Source organism: Protopterus annectens, chromosome 7.part0 (genome assembly GCF_019279795.1).
Source record: "Protopterus annectens isolate FY-2018-M chromosome 7.part0, PAN1.0, whole genome shotgun sequence".
NCBI lineage: Eukaryota > Metazoa > Chordata > Ceratodontiformes > Protopteridae > Protopterus > Protopterus annectens.
Genome location: NC_056739.1, coordinates 1,102,058,622 through 1,102,078,391, shown reverse-complemented (window position 1 = coordinate 1,102,078,391; position 19,770 = coordinate 1,102,058,622).

The following is a 19,770-nucleotide window of genomic DNA, read 5'->3' as shown; positions in this document are numbered from 1 at the left end:
ATTTAGGCACATTTTTTTTCTGAGGATGTGAAGCAAGTATTAAAGGAGGCAAGAAAACATGACAATAGGAAATCATATTTAGCCAAATGGAAAAGACCTTCTGTTTGGTGCTACAAAAATAACAAGACCCATTTCAAGAGGGGACTCCTCTGGTTTGTTAGTATTTATGAGAATTGCTCAATTCAGGCCTTATATACATACCTAGCAAAGGATACCTCTTGGCCCTGGCCATTTCTGTCAATCTTCCACTTGACCCCACCCCCCCGCTTCTTCTTTATTCAAAGTCAACAGTTTTTGAAAGGGGTATTACATATCAGACCACCAAGGAAAACACATGGTACCACCTTGGCATCTAAATGTTGTCTTGAAAAAGTTAATTATTTCTCTCTTTAATCTGCATCCAACTCTTCTTTGAAATATTTCTCTTGGAATACTGTTTTACTCTTTCCTTTGACTTCTGCTAGATGGGTTTCTGAATTACAGGACTTTATGTCTACTCAACCTTTTTTTATCTTTCGTAAAATGACAGGGGGGGTCTTAGAACCAACTTTTCCTTTATGCTAAATGTTGTTTCTGAGTTTACACTAAACCAGGCTATTCATTACCCTGGGTAATAAGCCAAACCCAAAAAACAAACGAGAAAGAATTCTTCATACTTTACACATCCACAGACAGTTAACATTTTACCTGGACAACAGAAAATATTTTAGAAAATCTAATTAACTTTTTAAGAAAAAGGTCAGAAAATATCTAAGCAAACCATTTTTAGATGGCTGCCACAGGCTATTATGTTTTGCTGCTTTCAGGCTCATTTTACCAGAGCTGTAGCTACTTCTGAGGCATTTGGGATAGATGTTGACTTGATCTATTCTAGAGGCAGCTGTATGGTCCTCAGTGCACTGTTGCACTAGTTACATTCAAGTGGCACAGATAAATAAAGTCTTGCCTATGGCTCGGCTGACCTGGGTTCAATTAGCAACTCAGGCATCTGATGTAGAGGCAGGGAGGGGATGTGTATTACCTTTCCTAGGAAGATGGGTGGTCTTGTGTTCATCTCCTGCAATGATCCCTGATGAAGGCTGGGGAACATCACTGTTGGGAGTATGGTTCAATGAGAGCTAAGGATGGGACAACGGGGTGGGACAATACACTGTACATTTCCATTGCCCACCTGACCCTTGAAGAAAAGCATGGGGTTTGCAAAGGAAGGGTGAAAGTGGAGAAACAGGGTAGGTCAAAAAGGAAAAATACCCCAGGTGGATGTTGAACAGTATGACCTCCCACCCCAGGACACCCTTAAGATCCTTGTTGCCACCAGATAAATTTCTGGCATTGTACCTGGGATTTGCTAGCATGCCAGTTGATGCAGCTAAGACTTGGGGTACTGATACACGTGTCAGTATGATAGAAAGGGAGGTATAACAAAATCAGTAGATGCTTGCACTAAGCATTATAAGCTTGATTCAGTTTCCAGAGCTAGGACACGGTTTGCTTGAGCTATTCTCCAAGGTATCCTAGATTCTCACCCTACTCCTTTCACCCATTCTTCATGAGCTTTGGTAATAGTTCCATATAGTTATGGTTACCGCAAGAGTGATCTAATGAGGAACATAGTGTAGATGATCATGACAGCGGATTCATGAGTAGATCACTGTAGCAGTACTAACACCCTTCTTCTGCCTGCTGTTCTTGCATTTCCTGTGACCATGGCAAGGCATTCTTCTCCTCACTTTTGCTCTTCTGATATGACAACTTTAGTTTAGAGCCTTAGGTTTCAGTCTCTTTATTTAAATTAAGAAAGATCTGAGTTTTGTCTATCAGTATGTCCTTATACGAGTATGCAGTCTGATGATAAGGGTGGATGTACAGTGTGCAAGGAAGGGTTCTGAAATTTTGTAGACTGGACGGATGTCCGATATCCTTGGTAGGAAACATCCCATACAGTTATGGCTACTGCAACAGTGAACTATTTAAACATCTGCTGTTATGATAGCAAGTTAATGTACATAACTACACTTTCTTTTTGGTGTTGTGATATTTTTGCAGGGCTAGATTCCATAATTATGTGATTTACCATTAATTATAGTCAGCATATAAAAGGACAAAATCTAGAAGACAAAAATTACACTATCCTAACCTATGATGTACTGCAGTGGAGATATTCAATAGTGTTTATCACTTGCCTTTTGAATATTCATATTTTATTCATATTTCATTAAGTGATTGAGCTGCATATTACTGAGAACAACAGAGTGAAATGTCACGGTGGGTAACTGAAAATGTATGATTGCAGTTTATACATACTGTACTGTGACAGAGATATTGCTAATTATTTGCTAGTAATATTTCCATATGCATATTTGTATATTCAAACCATCTCACTTATAACAACAGCATAATATCAGGAAAATTCTTAGCTGATGATGCAAAAAATGTAATTGATATTTAAACTATAAGTTGTATAACTGCAGATATATTGAGTGCTATTTTACTTATGCAGATTTGTATAATTGTCATACTTCCATAAATACATCAGACACTGAGAAAGCAATTTTGTGTTGTTATGTAAACTATCAAATCCCCCTAGCAAAGTGCTGCTGACTCAATATGCCTAGGCTGTACAGTTTCTAAGATGTGGAATTTTAAACAAGAGTATAATTCTAGATTTTGCTTTGCAGTATAATATATTTAAGTATTGATATACAGACTGTGTGAATGCAATGACATATACTATTGAAAAGAGAAGTTTTTGCTGAATCCACTGCTGTTTGCACCATTTTAATAACATTTAATGTTCAGAAGATATTTGCATTTCTTTGGTTTAAGTTCTTTAACCTTAACCTATCTTTTAGCAAATGCTCAGACATCTAAGAATGTATTAAGGCGGATAGAGATGAGACATCCCATGGATACGAGGTGTGAATGAGTTAAGACTTCTGTTTTTAAGCTAAACATCTCTGTAACCATCTTCCAGCCTAGTTTAACCAATTGAATTATCCTTCGTCATATCAAGCTAAAACACAGTCTTTGGAAATTCAATGAATAAGTACAGCGAGTTTGGCTTACGACATGGATAACAGATACATTATGGAAAACTTCGTTTAATCCTGGCAGGTCAAACAGGAATCAATAATGACTGTTTTTTGTTAGGTTTTATTTATTTGTTTGTTTGTTTAATTTATTTACATATTTAATTATATTTGCTAATCAGGTAAATGGGCTGGTAGAATACTTTTTTTAGCCATTTCCTGGGCCAAAAACCAAATGCAATGTTGGTAACAATATTTAATAAATGTACATAAGCAGCAAATAAGTTATTGCAAGCATATATATACAGAAGTGGTAAGTCAGTTCAAATAACACAAATAAAATAGAGGTAGCAAGTTGAAAATACACTCAGACCTATTATATACAGCAGAAGCATTAACATAATTATTCTAAGTAAATACAGTAAATATAATATTTGTATTGAGGATAACATTTTATCTGTGTGCTCTAACTCTCATAATTATATCTTAATTTATTACTTATTGTATAAAAGCATTTACATTTTTTTCATGTGTTAAAATATTCTAGTTGATAGATATATACATTTTTTCAGGTACACCGAAATACCAGGCTTTGCAGTATATTCTGATTACTCTAATATGAAGGCTGGCTATACACGAGATGCTTTATTGCCATGCTGGGCTGAGGAACCGACTTCTAATGAAACTTTTTTTGAGTAAGTTTTTACAGTTTGAGTTTTAACTATTGTATGAAACTGCACAATCAGGAAATACATCATGTTCAAAAAAACTAGGAGAATCAACATGACATGTCTACAGTGTCTCAGTGGCTGAGAATGACCAAATTTCAGCATGGGAATGTGTGTGCGCGTGTGTGTGTGTGTGTGTGTGTGTGTGTGTGTGTGTGTGTGTGTGTGTGTGTGTGTGTGTGTGTGTGTGCACGCGCTCGCACGCGCATGCAGACGTGTATCATACACGTGTATGTGTATGTACTTGTCTTAATGTATGTGTTCTTGTAGTTCTGAGTCTTATATAGTCACAATATGACAGAGTCCATCCATGTTTATTTAGTCTTGGGTCTCAGCACTGCAGCTACCATAACAGTTCTAAAATCAAGATTTACCTCATGTATAAAGTAAAAAGTCTATCATCTAGTCAGCTTCATGGTATGGAGATGACAGATGTAATTAACCATGAATTTAAAATGAGTATTTGAAATGAATTAATTGTAATAAAGGCCTATTACATTCTGTGCTAGCATAACAGGGCGTGAACAAGCCAGTACACTGATTTACCTAGGAGTCAGGAGAAGGGATTAGCAGTGGCATCACTGAAACGCACATTGCTCCAGTAGGAGTCATTGTCTGCTCCTTGGGTATTGTTTTGACTGACTGCTGGTGTTTTAACTCTTTGCTTAAATAGTATTGTGTTCACAGGGACTCTGTCATTTCAGATGTCTAGTGCTGTGCAGCACACTTACCTGCTATTCCTAGAACTGATTGATTTGCTCTACCTGATTACCCAAAGAGGCGTGCTGTGAACAGCAGATATGCAGGCTGCAAATTTACAGTAACAGGCAGCTTGGTTTTCTACTTCTGATATCAGTTTATGCTACCTCTGCATCCTCCTCCTATTATTAGTCTGGCTGATACATAATCTAATATGATTGCTGCAGAATGTATTATCTATCCTAACACTGCCCTTGGCTGGACATTTCTGCTGTTACTGGTGTGTAATAGATACTTATATTCAGCTTCACTTTCACATAAATATCCATTCTTCTGATGTGTGCTAACTGGTATCTGAATCCACTGTGACCCTGTGGGTTGATCATTGCTTTTCTTGTTGCACTGTAACCTGTTTTGCTGTGTACTGCTGTTACTATGACCTGTTGTTTTACTGTGCAGCTATTAAACCCCAGCATAAATATTCATTCCATTGATGTAAGCAAATTAGCATTCTGAATTAACTGCAATCCAGTCACTTTCTTGTTACTTTACTTGACACATTGTTTCTTATACTGTTGTTATATACTTCCGTGTTGTAGGTTGTACCTACTGCATTATTGCTCTGTCTTGCTTTGTACATCTGCTGCCAAATCCTTGTGTATTGTTGCTGACTGTGTCTGTTGCTTCAAAACACTATACCATAACTAAAAAGACAGCCAAACTACCTTACACCAGTTGTTGCTCATGTGTGGCACCATGTTTACTAACTCATAGACATGCTAAGTGCTTGGTACTCATGCCTACCATCTCACTAACACAGATTTTGGGGATCATCCATGCAAATCATCTCCTCATAACAAATAGTGTGTGTCATCCAGGCTACATCCATTCTGATAAATTACTGGTAGCATCCCTCCCTGCTGTCTCACTGTCTCTCTCACCAACACACACACACACACACACACACACACACACATCTATATATATATATATATATATATATATATATATATATATATATATATATACATATATGTAGAATTGTACAGTTCTCACATTAGTGTTATAAATACAACTCTTTTTGTTGCTGATTCTATTATACTGCTTATAATAATTTAACTTTTTATCCACTGGTCCTATTATGTGTTTATACTAAAGTTTTCTCATATCACTGTAGTACCACCAACCTTTCTGACTGCCGTCTCTACTGTGGTTTGCTATTACTTGCACAACTCGTACATTGTCATACAGCAGCTACCACTAGTGAATTAAGATCCCAGCTAAGTTCAAAGCGTAAGTTCAGTTTAACCTGCTATAACCACCATCCTCATGTAGCTTTACCCACTCAACCTATCTAGCCAATAGTCAGGATCAATCCACCTATGCAACGATAGTTACCTGCCTTTTGGCACTTGATATTGTTAGGCAATGTAACAACTGCCTTACACTTGTCAGCATACAGCTAATACTAGATTGTGATAACATTTGTGAGAGGTGCTAGTATTTACTCAATAGTTGGTTTCCCTCTCACCCAAACAAACTGTTGATAAGCTCCTCTCAAAACTATCCCTACCTCCGAATGGGCAAAACAATCATACTATACTGAGGTTGTCAAAGAAATCACTCCCATAGCATCCTAGAATCACACCTAATAAACCTTAGCCAAAAACTGTTATCACAATATCACAACTCTCACCTAGGACACACAATGCATAACCACATAGTCCGATGTGTCACAGGGCTGCAAATCACAAGCCATCCACTTTCACTTAGTCTGCACACACAAATGGAAATACTAATGGAGTGACTATTATTAGGTACATGAATGCTACCATCACCACGCTGGATAGGAACAGGGAAAAGTAAGCTGTCTCTTCAGTGTCAGCATCTATGACATTATAAAGACTCTAAACTTCCTAACACCTGGGAAATATGACAATGGCATGACAGTGGATCATGTAGGTGAGAATGATTTAAGGTATTCAATCCAGACAGATACGAAGAAAGACATGTTGGATCACACTATGTATGCATCCAATGAAGGTAAGACCTGGTCTTGACTGGAACCCTCCTTTCACCCAGAATGATACCCAGATTCATAGAAAAGATAATTGACTTTAATAACAAGCTGAATGCCTGGTGTCTTTGTGGGTGTGGTTATGCAGTATATGTCATCTTAAAATGAAATGATGTATGGATTTACTTGCTTCAAATGTGATGGCCTGCACTGCTTATATCATGGCTTCCATATGCTGGCCATAGCCCTTGCTGCCCTGTTGATGCCTTTTTAGGCAAAGAATGTCTAATGGTCATCCCAACATTTCAAATAACTCCTCAGATCATTCAAATTCTGATGACAATAATGTTGCCCTACGCAGTGCAGGAAGTCTCATTACTAAACTGTCTGGTCTTAAGGTGTTCCTGCAACTTAAATGCATCCATATTTTTGAAGCAACTGAGCTATAATTTCAGTGCATATGCAGCAGTCTCACTATACCCAGATTCAGTGCACATCACACATTTGGGCTGACAGGAAACTGCTGTACACTGTCAATTTTTATTAGAGACCATATCATCTCCTGACAAAGTTTCACAGACCCTCAAACTGTACTCATCAGAGTCCAGATCACCCTAAATATGATTACTTTTCATTTTATAACCTGCTATAGATCATTACCTTCCATGTCACCTTACACCCATAAAACTTTTCTAAATATAGTAGCCAAACCTCCAACAAATCAAAATACATCTGTGGAGGGACTTCAATTATTTAGCTATAAATTGGAACAACTGCACTACTAATATTGTGCATGCCTAAATCTCCCTTGACATAATTAATGTTAGACAATGGGCTTACTGCACATCAGTACCCTGCCTGGACAACGAGCATTCTCTAACAGGATATTAATGTACAAGTAATGCCCAGTGAAAAACAGCTTATCAAGCCACTGTGAAGCTCGGACTGAAAAAACAGGAAGGCCGCCATTATTTTACACTCATTAAAAAGCAGCGCTTTTGCTGTTTAGCGAGTGTAAAATATAAAAAAAAAGGAAGACAACAAAAAGGTATATGGGTATGAGTGTGTGTGTGTGTGTGTGTGTGTGTGTGTGTGTGTGTGTGTGTGTGTGTGTGTGTGTGTGTGTGTGTGTGTGTGCACGCGCATTTATGTCTGTGTTTGAGTGTATGTATTTTTGTCAGTGAAAGTGAGAGCTAGTGACCTGTTATTTTGCAGCATTTTTGCTGTTTAGTGAGTGTAAAATAAAACAAGAAAAAAATTTTAAGTAAAGTGTGTGTGTGGGAGTATATACTTGTATGAGAGTAGGAGAGAGAGAGAGCGATCGAAACAGAAAAGTGTGTGTTTCTGTTTCTGTCTGCATGTCTGCATGAATGTGTGCATGAAAACAGAGAGACTGTGTGTGTGTGTGTGTGTGTGTGTGTGTGTGTGTGTGTGTGTGTGTGTGTGTGTGTGTGTGTGTGTGTGTGTGTGTGTGTGTGTGTGTGTGTGTGTGTGTGTGTGTGTGTGTGTGTGTGTGTGTGTGTGTAAGTAAAAGCGAGAGTGATGTGTGAGTGAATCCATGTATGCAAGCAGAGGACACTGCATGTGAGAGAGATCGAGAGAGAGTGAACAGCTGGAGACTGTGAGAGATTGAGAAAGAGGGTGAGGCCAATCTTGTGTGAGTGAATGCATGTATGAAAGCAGAGGAGATTGTGTGTATATGTCTGTGTATGAAAGCAGAAGAGACTGTGTATGTGTGTATGGGACAGAGAATGGGTTGTATGTAAAATTGTTGTGTTTTACTTGCTTATTATTTTTTAAGCACTATATTATTTTTTATATATGTTTGATGTAAAATGCTTCCTCCAACACCATTAACATATACTACAGCAAGTTTGAAACAGTAGGCGGAGGAACTATTTTACATTAAAAATATATATAAAAAAATAATATTGTACTCAAGTAAAACATAGCAATTTTACAGAGTACCCATTCACTAAGCACAATGAAGCCCTCCAGTGTATGTGTTAATGTGTAATTAACGCCCTTCCAGGGGTGTAGAGTCTCCTAACACCCTTGGGCAGGCTTTAATTACACATTAACACACACCCTGTCAGGCATTATTGCTTGCTTAACTCCCTAGAATATGTAATCAATATACCTACAGACATGCACAGATTCATGTGGCTGAACTGAAATATAATAAGATGTCTCCCTTGGAATTGAATCCACAGTTCACCTATGTCATAATGTATATTAGAGCAGCATGAACTAAAATAAATAATGGCACCGTATTCAAAATTATGTCCAGATTGTTTTGAAAAAGTGATGGTGGTATCATTTTTTCTGTTCTTCCTTGTTTATTAGTTAACGCGAACATAAGATTACTACAGGTTTTAAGAATGTACCTAAGACCTCCATTTTAAACCTAGGCTTTTCTGCTGCCATTACCAACTAAGTGCCACTAAGGGTGCCAAACCTCTACTATAATTCTCTGTAAGTAGAATAGCAGCCATTTTAGGAGTGACAGTGAAGAAGTTAATCTAGTAAAGGCCTGGTCTGCTAGTTGGCTGGCAAATACATTCTGCAACAGTTTTACTCAGTTCTTATCCCCAAGGTGTTGAGTGTTTCAGTTATCTAACACACAGTGCTTTCTTTCAGGATTTAGTGGGTTGATTTGTATTTTTTCTATAAATGAAATTACTTCAGCCTTTTTAGACTTAGTTAATATAGAAATATAATAATTCTGATGTACTAATTTTGATGTATTAAAACACTTTTTTGACAGCTTGTATAAATATATATATATATTTTAGGTGTACAGAAAGACCAGACTATATGGAATATTCACATTGCTCTAATATGAATGCAGTTTATACCGATGAAAATATATTCCCAGGCTGGGTTGAGGAACCACCTTCAAATGAAAATTTTAATGAGTAAGTTTGTAAGAGTAATAATTTAACTACTATATAAAGTTGTATATGCAAATAATGTGTCTTTGGGGGGGCAGTGAATGAATGTCACATAGTAATACGTGTATATGTGTGTCTGTGTATGTGAAAGTGTATGTATATGCATGGGTGTGTAGTATGACAGTAGATTTCCATGCTTGATAAGGTTGAGGTGTTTTTAGATTATTCACAAATGTTCGCAGGTTCATAGTTACTGGAGGAAACTCCTGAAGGCCAACATGGAATGCAGATTTCAGTGCAAAAAAAATAATTTTTACCCATGCCACCCCAATTATCCAATTCCATTTTAAAAGTACTTAAAGGGGATGAGTTCCTGATATATATTGGAATTCTACTCCATAATGAGAAGATTGACTGTGAAATGTTTCTACCCTACCTGTTTGACATATGTTGTATGTTCTGGAAAACATTACAGTAAATTATTATTTCTTCATGCTCACAGATCTTTATTTACTTCCAGCCCTAGAGATACTCTTAGGATTTCACTATGAAGAGCCCTGAATTAGACAGAGCTTGCTCTGAATAATAACTCAAGCTATATAGCTTCAGCTAATACATCCTTCAACAGTCCTTTTTCTCTCTTCAGCCTGGGAATTATTTTGTACACTTTCTCTGATCTTTTTGCCATTATAGGGCAGAACATATAATTGAATTAAACAGTCTTATTTTCACTGTTGGTCTCTTTAAGCAGTCACTCCATCAAACACGGTGCCTTATTCCTTAATATAATGGAATTTTCTTTAAGGAAAAAAATACTATACATTAAAACATCAGTAGCTTTTATAACTGTGGCTTCATCCAAAACAGCATTATTATGGTTTAACTGCAAATGAAAATTACAATTACATTACTACAACTACATGCTATTTGCAGAAAATGGGTAGGTCAATTAGCAAGACAGAGAGAATCTCCAATTCAGATAATGGAATAATAAATAGAAAACATCTCATTAGCCACTCTGATTAACACTTCCCTGAACTGAACCTTGTTCTAGCAGATCTGACAGTGCTATTGTTCTCTCTAGCAGCCCACACATTGCAGTAGTGTAGGCACTCTCCCTACATGCAACTATAATGTTTTAATATGGATCTTAAGTCTGCCTATACACACACACTCACAGACACACACACACACACACACACACAAACACACAATCACTCATCTGCAAACACATTCCCTACACTCATGGAAACACTCACCTACACACACACACATGCCCCCAACAACACACACACACACACACACACACACACACACACACACACACACACACACACACACACACACACATACATAGTCAGTCATTCTCATTCATGCCCCTGCAGACACACAGTCAGACATATATACACATACACATCATGCCACCCTTCACCCCCTGGCTCTGCTATACTTACCTGAATCATAACTAATCCCATAGGAGTAAATGGGTGAGCGTTGTCTTTTGACAATGTTCATTTTTCCTCCCTAAAGTAAAATTTATTCAGACGAGTAAATGATTCTTGCTTGTCTGAGTAAACCCAAACATTTCTTGAGGACTACAATGGCTAATTAGCATTAGTCACTCCCCTGAACTGCCTATAAGGCTGGTCTCTGGGCTATGTTGTAGACAGAAAAAACATAAAGACAGTGCAGTGTCTGAATCAAAAAATCATACTGCAATGCAGAAACCTTTGAAGATTAAGCTTCTTCATCATGGTAAGCTTTTCTGATTCCCAGGAATTGTTTACAGAGGACATACAGCTCTATTGTTTGTATAGTCAGGATATTTTGATACCCAGTAGTTCTGCATGAAAGGAAGTGATGAAAATACAAAGTTAAACAGAATGGTATGGAGCCTGCAACAGAGCACTGTGGAACTGCTTTTTCCGTTCCTTCCCAGTCTGAAGTATGATCCAGCAATGGTTCTATTTGTTCTAATTCTCAACCATTCACTAATCTAACAATATATTAATTTATATTTTATATAATTAATCGGCTAATAATATCTATACAAGACAGAGAATCAAAATCCTTGGCTAAGACAAGGCAGACAACCACCACTGGAAGGGATTTAAAGTATGAGACATGCTTACTGAAGTCAGAATTGTTAGAGTTGAATTATCCTGAAAGAAACCATTTGCACCAGAACAAGCTGCAGAAAATACATAGTTGTAGGTTTCAGGGTAATAGTAAGGCTGCTCTCAAAACATTTAAAAATTACAGGTCTGGTAATTGTGCATCATATCTAACCTTCTGTCATTATGCATGGATACTATGTTGGCAAATCACCAGTCTTTGTGTACTGTTCCTTAAAGAAGCAAAGAGTTAAACATGTATAGAAGATGTTCAGTCAACATTATTAGTTTTTAAATGTACAAAGTGTCTGGAGTGATTTTAGGACCAATGTTTACATTCCTCTTTAATTTGGTTTAAGGCTGTGATAACTGCCTTGTTAGCTATAACAGCACAGATTGTTTTCTATAAACTATATGACAGTTTCTGGAGTATACAGACATTGATCCATATTAGAAAGATGTATTTTCAAAAAGTATTACACAGATAACTCACACCTGACTAATACTGGACAAACACGGACATGCGATGACCTTTGAGTGTATGCACGTAAAGAAACTCATTCATCGACCCTGACTGATAAAAAATCTTCAAACATAGTCTTAACAGTGATGATCAGCTTTTTGAAGACCCTTGAAGCCATGTTAAAATGTCTTTTGTTAAACAGAAAATTACATTTCTTGTATTGTATTTACAATTTTTTACCGTAAGTAAACATGAAAGATGGGTATTCCACCAAGGATGGGTGGGGTGTTATATTGTTTCCCTCCTCTGTACTTTTGTACACATGTTCGCCCTGTTACACTAGTGCATGCTGTAAGAAGCGGTGCCCAGGTATTTAGTGACAAGTGACTACACAGTTCTCACCAGTTAATATTTATTATTTTATCTGTTCAGCCATATTTGACATCCTGTAGTCATACACATGTACATTATGTTGAGAAGAAAAGAAACATAGTTAAGAATCATGAACTGAATGCCAACAGAATCAGAGTTCTGGACATATTTGCTAGCAAGCTAGGCATATTGGTCTGTACCTGCTGACTGAATAATGTGGCACCGCTAAGTAGGAAGACAATTCATTTTGTGAAATTTTGAATTTTTAAAACATCCCGGAATTCAGCTTCAAGGTGAGAATTATGTACTGTATTGTTCCAATTAATGTATTAATTAATTAATTAATTAATTAATTGATCAATTAATAAAAAGTTGAATGTCCCAAGTAAGACCGTAGTTTTGTCATCTAATGTAGGGGACAAACGTGACACCTAGTTTACATGTTAGTCTGTGTAGATGCCAGTGTACCTATAATAAACAATAAGTTTGATAGCAGGAAAATTATTTCATTCTGATCTGTATGAAATAGTAACCCTGGACAGATTTATGAAACAAATAATTATACCACTCCATTGTTAGATGGCCTGACATAGTCACATATATAAAAATGGGTAAATAAATATCTATAAAATTCCTGGCTTCAGTTATTATCATAATTTGGTACTGTATTTGCAATACATGATATTTTAACTTATCCTTTTTCTTGTTTAAGGTTCTAACTTTTTCCTTTTCTTGACTTGACTTTTGAAATTTATTAAATATGCATTTGCACTGTTTGCAACTCTATCTGATCTAGTCTGTTTGTGACCTTTGTTTGCATCTATAAAAATTTATGATCACTGTTGACAGTTAATCTGAAAAATAGCAACCCCCATAAATTAGGTACAGTTTGTCCAATGAAAACATCATCAGATGTTAGTTACTATCCTCCCAGTGTGAGTAATAAAATCATATTAATTTTATCCCAATCTGTTAGAGCCAATTATTCAAATTTAACATTTACACCTTTACCGAAACAAGCATTAACAATTACTTGAATGAAATGTATCATGTGTGGCAATTGATTTACCTTCAAATCATTCATTCCAGCATGAATTACAGTGTACTCTGTAATTATTAGTCAAAAGCTTAACCATTATGACTTTCATATCAGAGATTTTAAGACCAGAAATACTATTTTATCCTTTCTGAGGCTATTTTTGGTCAAATTGCATTGTTTAACAATTAATCATCCAGATGAATATCTCCCACTCCCACCTGTGATACAGTTACAATCGGGTGGTCAGGTCTGACCTTATCTTTATTTTCTTCCTAAAAGAGTTATCTTCTTGAATTGTCTTGTAAGATAAATCTAGTTTTTCAGGATTCTTTTGTAAATCATTATATTCTGACACAGACTTTGAGTGATTCACTAAAAGTAAAGTCTGATAACAATTAGGAGTACCTTCTAGGGGTTCATCAAACTTTTCATCAGCAGTACATAACATCAGATTTAACTGAATACAGTATAAATCTGCAGTACATTAATTAACCTGTTGTTTTAGTAAGTCTTCGGTTAGTGACAATAATATATTAATTGTCACTCCCCAAGGATCATTTAAGGTCCAGCCCATCTTACCATCAGATGACCAATCAAGCCCATTTGGGAACCCCTGACTTTTATTTGAACTGCATACATTAACTTGTTACCTTAGCAGTTATCTGACTTTGCTGTGGCCATTTGTTGTACCACAAACCATTCATCTTTCAACTCTGATCTCTCTGGTGTAGCTCCTACAGCCACTGTGGACCAGGGGTTAGACAAGACCTCTGCAGCTGTTGGGGTCCCTGCAGTGGTCAAGAGAGAGACACCTTTGTCAGTTCATCCTCTGCAGTTGTTGTGGTCCCCTCAGTGGGCAAGTGAGAGCCACCCTTGTCAGTCCTGGGAGAGAGAACAGTTAAGGTTTCCCTGTTATGTCAGCATGCTGTACCCACACCTAGGGAGGTTGCTGCTGCCATTAACAAAGTTGGCTCCATTTTCCTGTCAAAAATAAATACAGAACTAGGCATCTATCTCCTCCACCTCAAATTTCTTTGCATAGGAGTGGTTACATGGTTTAATTCAGTCTACTGATCCTTCTTCAAAAGTAGGTAAGGGTAAAAGAAAGAGGGGATACCTCTTTTCCTCAAGAGATTTAATATTCTGACTCAGAACAGGAAGATGCAAGTTTTTAACCTCCGTTTCTGACTCTCCCAGTTGGGGGGGGGGGTTATCTTTCTCTGAGACTACTGGTAGAATGTGCCAATGTTTTCAATGAGAGAGTAATGAACTTTTTTAATCCTTCAGAAAATATTGTTAGTTGTCACAGAAGGATTTTCTAGATCCTACACCCATTTCTCCTGTTCTGTCTACTTTAGAGGATGTGTGCATTATCTGCAATGTTCCTGATAGTCAGACAGGTGTCCCTAAAAAGACAGATAGGATGCATAAAGTTCCTCAGTATTTTACATTTTTATACACTATTTCCAAACATGACCCAGCAGCTATAGCTCTAGTTGATCCCAATGCTGCAAAGCACCTAGTCATTTCCAATCATACTCTCTCTGATAAGGATGGGAAACTTGCAAATAGGTATGGGAACACAAGTGTATACTTCTGCAACTTTGATTCTCAGAATTCTGAATTGACAAGCTCATATGTTAAAGTTTGTTCTGTTAAAGTAAGAGGAATGTTTTATCTGAAGTTTCTTCTTGTGAGGAAACATCTTCAAATAACTTAGTTTCTTCTATTACAAAGATCACTACTTGTTGTCTGCAGTTTGTGCATGACTTTATTGATACTTCTACCAGGGCTATGGCCAATGGTACTGTTTTGAGAACTTTACATGCTGCATCCTTAGAGCTTCCCAGACGATGTTAAAAATTAGATTTTAAATTCAACCTTGGATAGAGATTTAGTATTCAGACCATTTGCTGCATAGATGATCAAAAGAGTATGATGAAAGGGTCACGCTGATTCATGGAATCTCTAACATTTTTCATAGGTTCATAGTTTAGTACTAAGCTAACTGCCCTTGCGAGCCACTTTAAGCTTAGCCAGTTATCCCTTGTGAGACTCAAACCCTGCACCTTGTGTTTGTAAGGCAAACACCTTAGCCATTAAGCCATCCTCCCAACCTGCTTTTTAAAATTTCCCATGGGATTTTCTGTCTCTTCATCCAATTTTGGCAAAAGCAGACTAAACACTCCCAACAAAATACAGGTAAAGAGCTGTTGAAGAAGAAATGGCAAGGGGGGTCCAAAAAGAAGTCTTGAACCTCTCAAAACCAAAAACAATCCAACAAGTCTGAATGACTATTCTGAAAGTCTGACTCTCAGATAGTTTCAGACAAATGGGTTCTGAAAATCATTCATCAAGGACACAAATGGAAGAGAAAGGAAATTCCCCCTTTCTAGGGTGTGATTCCGTATTATTCTGATCAGACTGTTTTGTTTTCACCAGTTCTTCACCAGCATGCTGTACCCAGACCTAGGGAGGTTGCTGCTGCCATTAGCCATTAGAGTGTTAGAAACAGTTTCTCTTCCCAGGTAGGGAAGGGCTTTTATTCAAGGATGCTCCTAGTGGCAAAGAAAAAAAGAAAATTCTTGGAGACCAGTTCTGTATTTTTCTTTCCTAAACCTGTTTGTGATAGTGCCCACATTCAAAATGATGTCACTTCACAACCTGTTACCTCGTCTTCCTCTTTCAAGCTTCCTGGTAACACTTAAAAGATGCTTATCATCACATCCCTATTAACCCAGACTTATAGGTTCATAACTAAGTACTAAGCTTGCTGCCCATATGGGCCATTTTAAGCCTATACAATTCTCCTTTTTGTGCTCAAAATAACCTATCCCATTTGGTTATAGACTGGCTTTACCCATCCTATGGTCTATAATTATATATTACCCCTAATAAGAATAACTGGGATCATACCATAGATAATCTGAGGGGACCCATGCATGGTAAAGTGTTTAGGAGCTGCATCTGTCCATTAGTAGTACATGGGGCAGTTCTTGGGTACATTTTCTGCTTCCCATGCATAAATCAAAGTTGCCCTTGAAAATGGGCAGGGATGAACTTTGTTTTATGTGGATAGGGTGTCTATTCCATAGCAGCAATATCCTATGGGAAATATACCTGTCTCTCAAAACCATTCTACTGATGTTCCAGAAGAGTTTTAGAATCCTAGACTGAATATTTCTAATGTCATTTGACTTCCTGGTGTGCAGTAAATCCATCAGTAATGGGTTGGAGGATGCCTTGTATGCTAGACACAGGTTACCTCTTAGCAGTCTGTAGGATACTAAGTATAGCGACAGGGCTTTGAGTCAGTCCATGTAGGACATGTTGTTTAGGTCTTGTAGCCTTTTATTTAGGTATCTCTGTGGGCATTCCAGTTATTGTATGAAACTTTAGAAATTTCTAAAGGTTTTGTGTGTATGAATCACATTATCAGTTCTCTGCCTTACCCTTTCAAGTATTCATTGTGCCAGGAGTATTCATAATGTGTCTAGCTTCAGTTGTAGCTCATTACAGGCTACAGTGTGTCCACATTTTCCATATTAGGAACATTTACTTATCTCTGCAGAGACTTTTTCAAAGTGTCAGAATATCTGTCTTGGGTGAGAGATCTCTTACAAAAGCTGGGATTCCAAGAGAACATTCAAACATCTTTCTTGACTCCTTCACACGGGATAGTGCTCCTGGGATGTCAGCTAGACAGCTCAGTTCAAAGAGTTTTTCTTCCACAGGTAAAAAAAAAAACAGATCATATCTAGATCTATTTCTACGGTTTTCCACTCAGACTTTGGTAAGAGAGAGGGACTGCATCAGGGTTTTGGGTCTCATGGCATCTTTGATTCTCATGATACCACTGTCAAGACTCCACAAGAGAAAGATACAGTGGTATCTAAAATCTCATTGCACCCAGCACCAACACCTGTTATTTTTCAAATCCCAGTGCTGTGGTTTGTTAGACATGAAATCATTTGGTGAAGACATCAGATATCCTTTTTTATTTTTAAACACCTTTACTTAATTATCACTTGTGACATACGGACATTTACATTTATATAAAAGTAATCCAACTGTATTAACAAGTTAAACTTAACAAATATTATGCTTCACATATATTGCTATATGTCATATAACCTAAGCAACATTACATAAATTATTTAATTCCTGCCCCCCTTTTAACATTTTTAACATCTTTACTGAACCATTACTTATGACATAAGCAATCATACATTCATATAAATGAAAGCAAACCACACATACAATCCTAGTTGCAAGCATTTTATTTCACAAACCATACTGTCAGACTCCCAGTTGCAAACATTATACACCACTTATAATCTACCCAATTGTTTTCAGTCAAACATTACATAGCTCATTTAAGTCTTCCTTTCCTTTAAACCTCATTCCTCCCCTGTATGTATTGTTCCCACAATTTCCATTTTTTCCAATGTAGTTTGTTCCTACCTTTTTCCTAAAGATCTCAGCTCCATCAGATATCCTTAAATCCAGGTCTTCCCTTCTCCCTTCCTGCTCCAAAGCAGTCAGTTACCATAGACAAGCAGTTTTAGGTGTGAGAAAAATGTAGGGGGGAAGGGGGGGTGGAACACCAAGGATAGACACAAGGCACTCAACTTTCTAAACGACCTTTCCTCTCCAGAACCTCTTCAAGTGTTTACAGATAATACCACAGTCATGTGGTACATCAACAAGCAAGGGGAAACCAGGCCATACCCCAACTGCAGACTAGCCATGTTAGCTTGGAATAGAGCTTGACACCATAGTCTCACTCTACAGGCATCAGACATTCCATCAAAGCAAAATTGTGTGGCAGACAGCTGAGCAGCATCAGGGCAAACCCTCAGAAATGGACAGTAGATAGGGGTTATTTCAAGATTTGATCCATCTGTGGGGAGTTCCTCAAGTTGACCTCTTTACCTCCTCTCTGAACAATCAAAATTAAATCAAAATCAAAAATGCTGCTCCAGGACTCCACACAAAAAGGTCTGGATGACAGATGCCTTTTCTTTTCTTTTCATTAGACACAGATGTTCCTGTATACCTTTTCACCCTTTCCATTAATATCCAGGCTACTCCTGAAGATTCAGAAGGAATACCCCAAGATCATTGTACTAACTCCCTTCCAGCCCAGGCAACAGTGTTCCCTCTTTCTTTTGGAAATGGGCAGTTTTAAATTACCACAAACTTCCTCATAGACTGGATCTACTCATACAAGAACAGGGGTGTTTGATACACCCCCAGCATCAATCAACTTCAGTTGATGGCCTAGATGATAGTGTCTTAATTCCCTTTAGGCAGCTGTTTACTGAGGATGTGCAGCAGGTACTAATGGAGGTAAGAAAGCCTTGATACTAGAGGATCATATATTAGTAAATGTAAAAGGTTTTCTAATCAGTGCCATAAACATAACCAGCACATATTCAGAACTAGTTGTTATCTGGTTTTACAATATTTATATGAGATGATACCTATGACTTTTCTTACTCTTCTATCAAGGTTCATTTATCGCCATTTCATCATGTCCACCCATGGATTCCCCTCTTTCATTGCAGTCTCATGTCAAAATGTTTTTGAAAGGGGTTGTGCATATGAGGCCTCCAAGAAAACCAGTTGCTCCTCCCTGGGATTTTAATTTTGTGTTAGAGATGCTAGCTCTTGCTCTATTTGAACTAGATAACTTGGCTGAATTGAGGTTCCTAACATGCAAAGCATTTTTATCAATTACTCTGGCCTCTGTAAGAAGAGTATCTGAGCTGCAAGCTCTTATGTTTAGTCAAACCTATCTAATTTTTCATAGGGGAATGGTTTCTTTGAGAACTAATCCTTTTTTTATGCCTAAAATGTTATCTGAGTTTAATTTAAGAAATAACTATGAGGGATAAAGGATACTCCATATCTTGGATGTCCACAGGCAACTGAGGTGCTATCTTGACAGAATTAAATCTTTCAGATCTTAAGATGAATTGTTCATTTCTTGTGAAGGTAAGGAGAAGGGACAACCTGTGTGGATTCTAATAAAGTGTTTTACGAAAGCGGAGATTAAAATTTTTTTACGCTAATTCTGTTTGTGGTTCTTCTGTGCAAAGTGAATTTTTTGGTTTTCTATCTGTGAGTCAGTTGGCAAGACTTCAAACTTTGGATAAAATACATATAATTCATCACAAATCACTGACATTTTGTCTAATTAACAACTATTAATACAATTAATACAAAAATACAAAATGTATACCAATATATCTTTTAATAAATGTAATTTAAAAAGATGTTTTCTATTTATTACATGCCAGAGCTGGCCCTGAGCTAATAATTTGCAGTTGAACATGTATATATAAATAATGTTAATCTCTGTTGTGCCATAAACGGAAAACAACCACATCTATTAAAATAATTAATATAA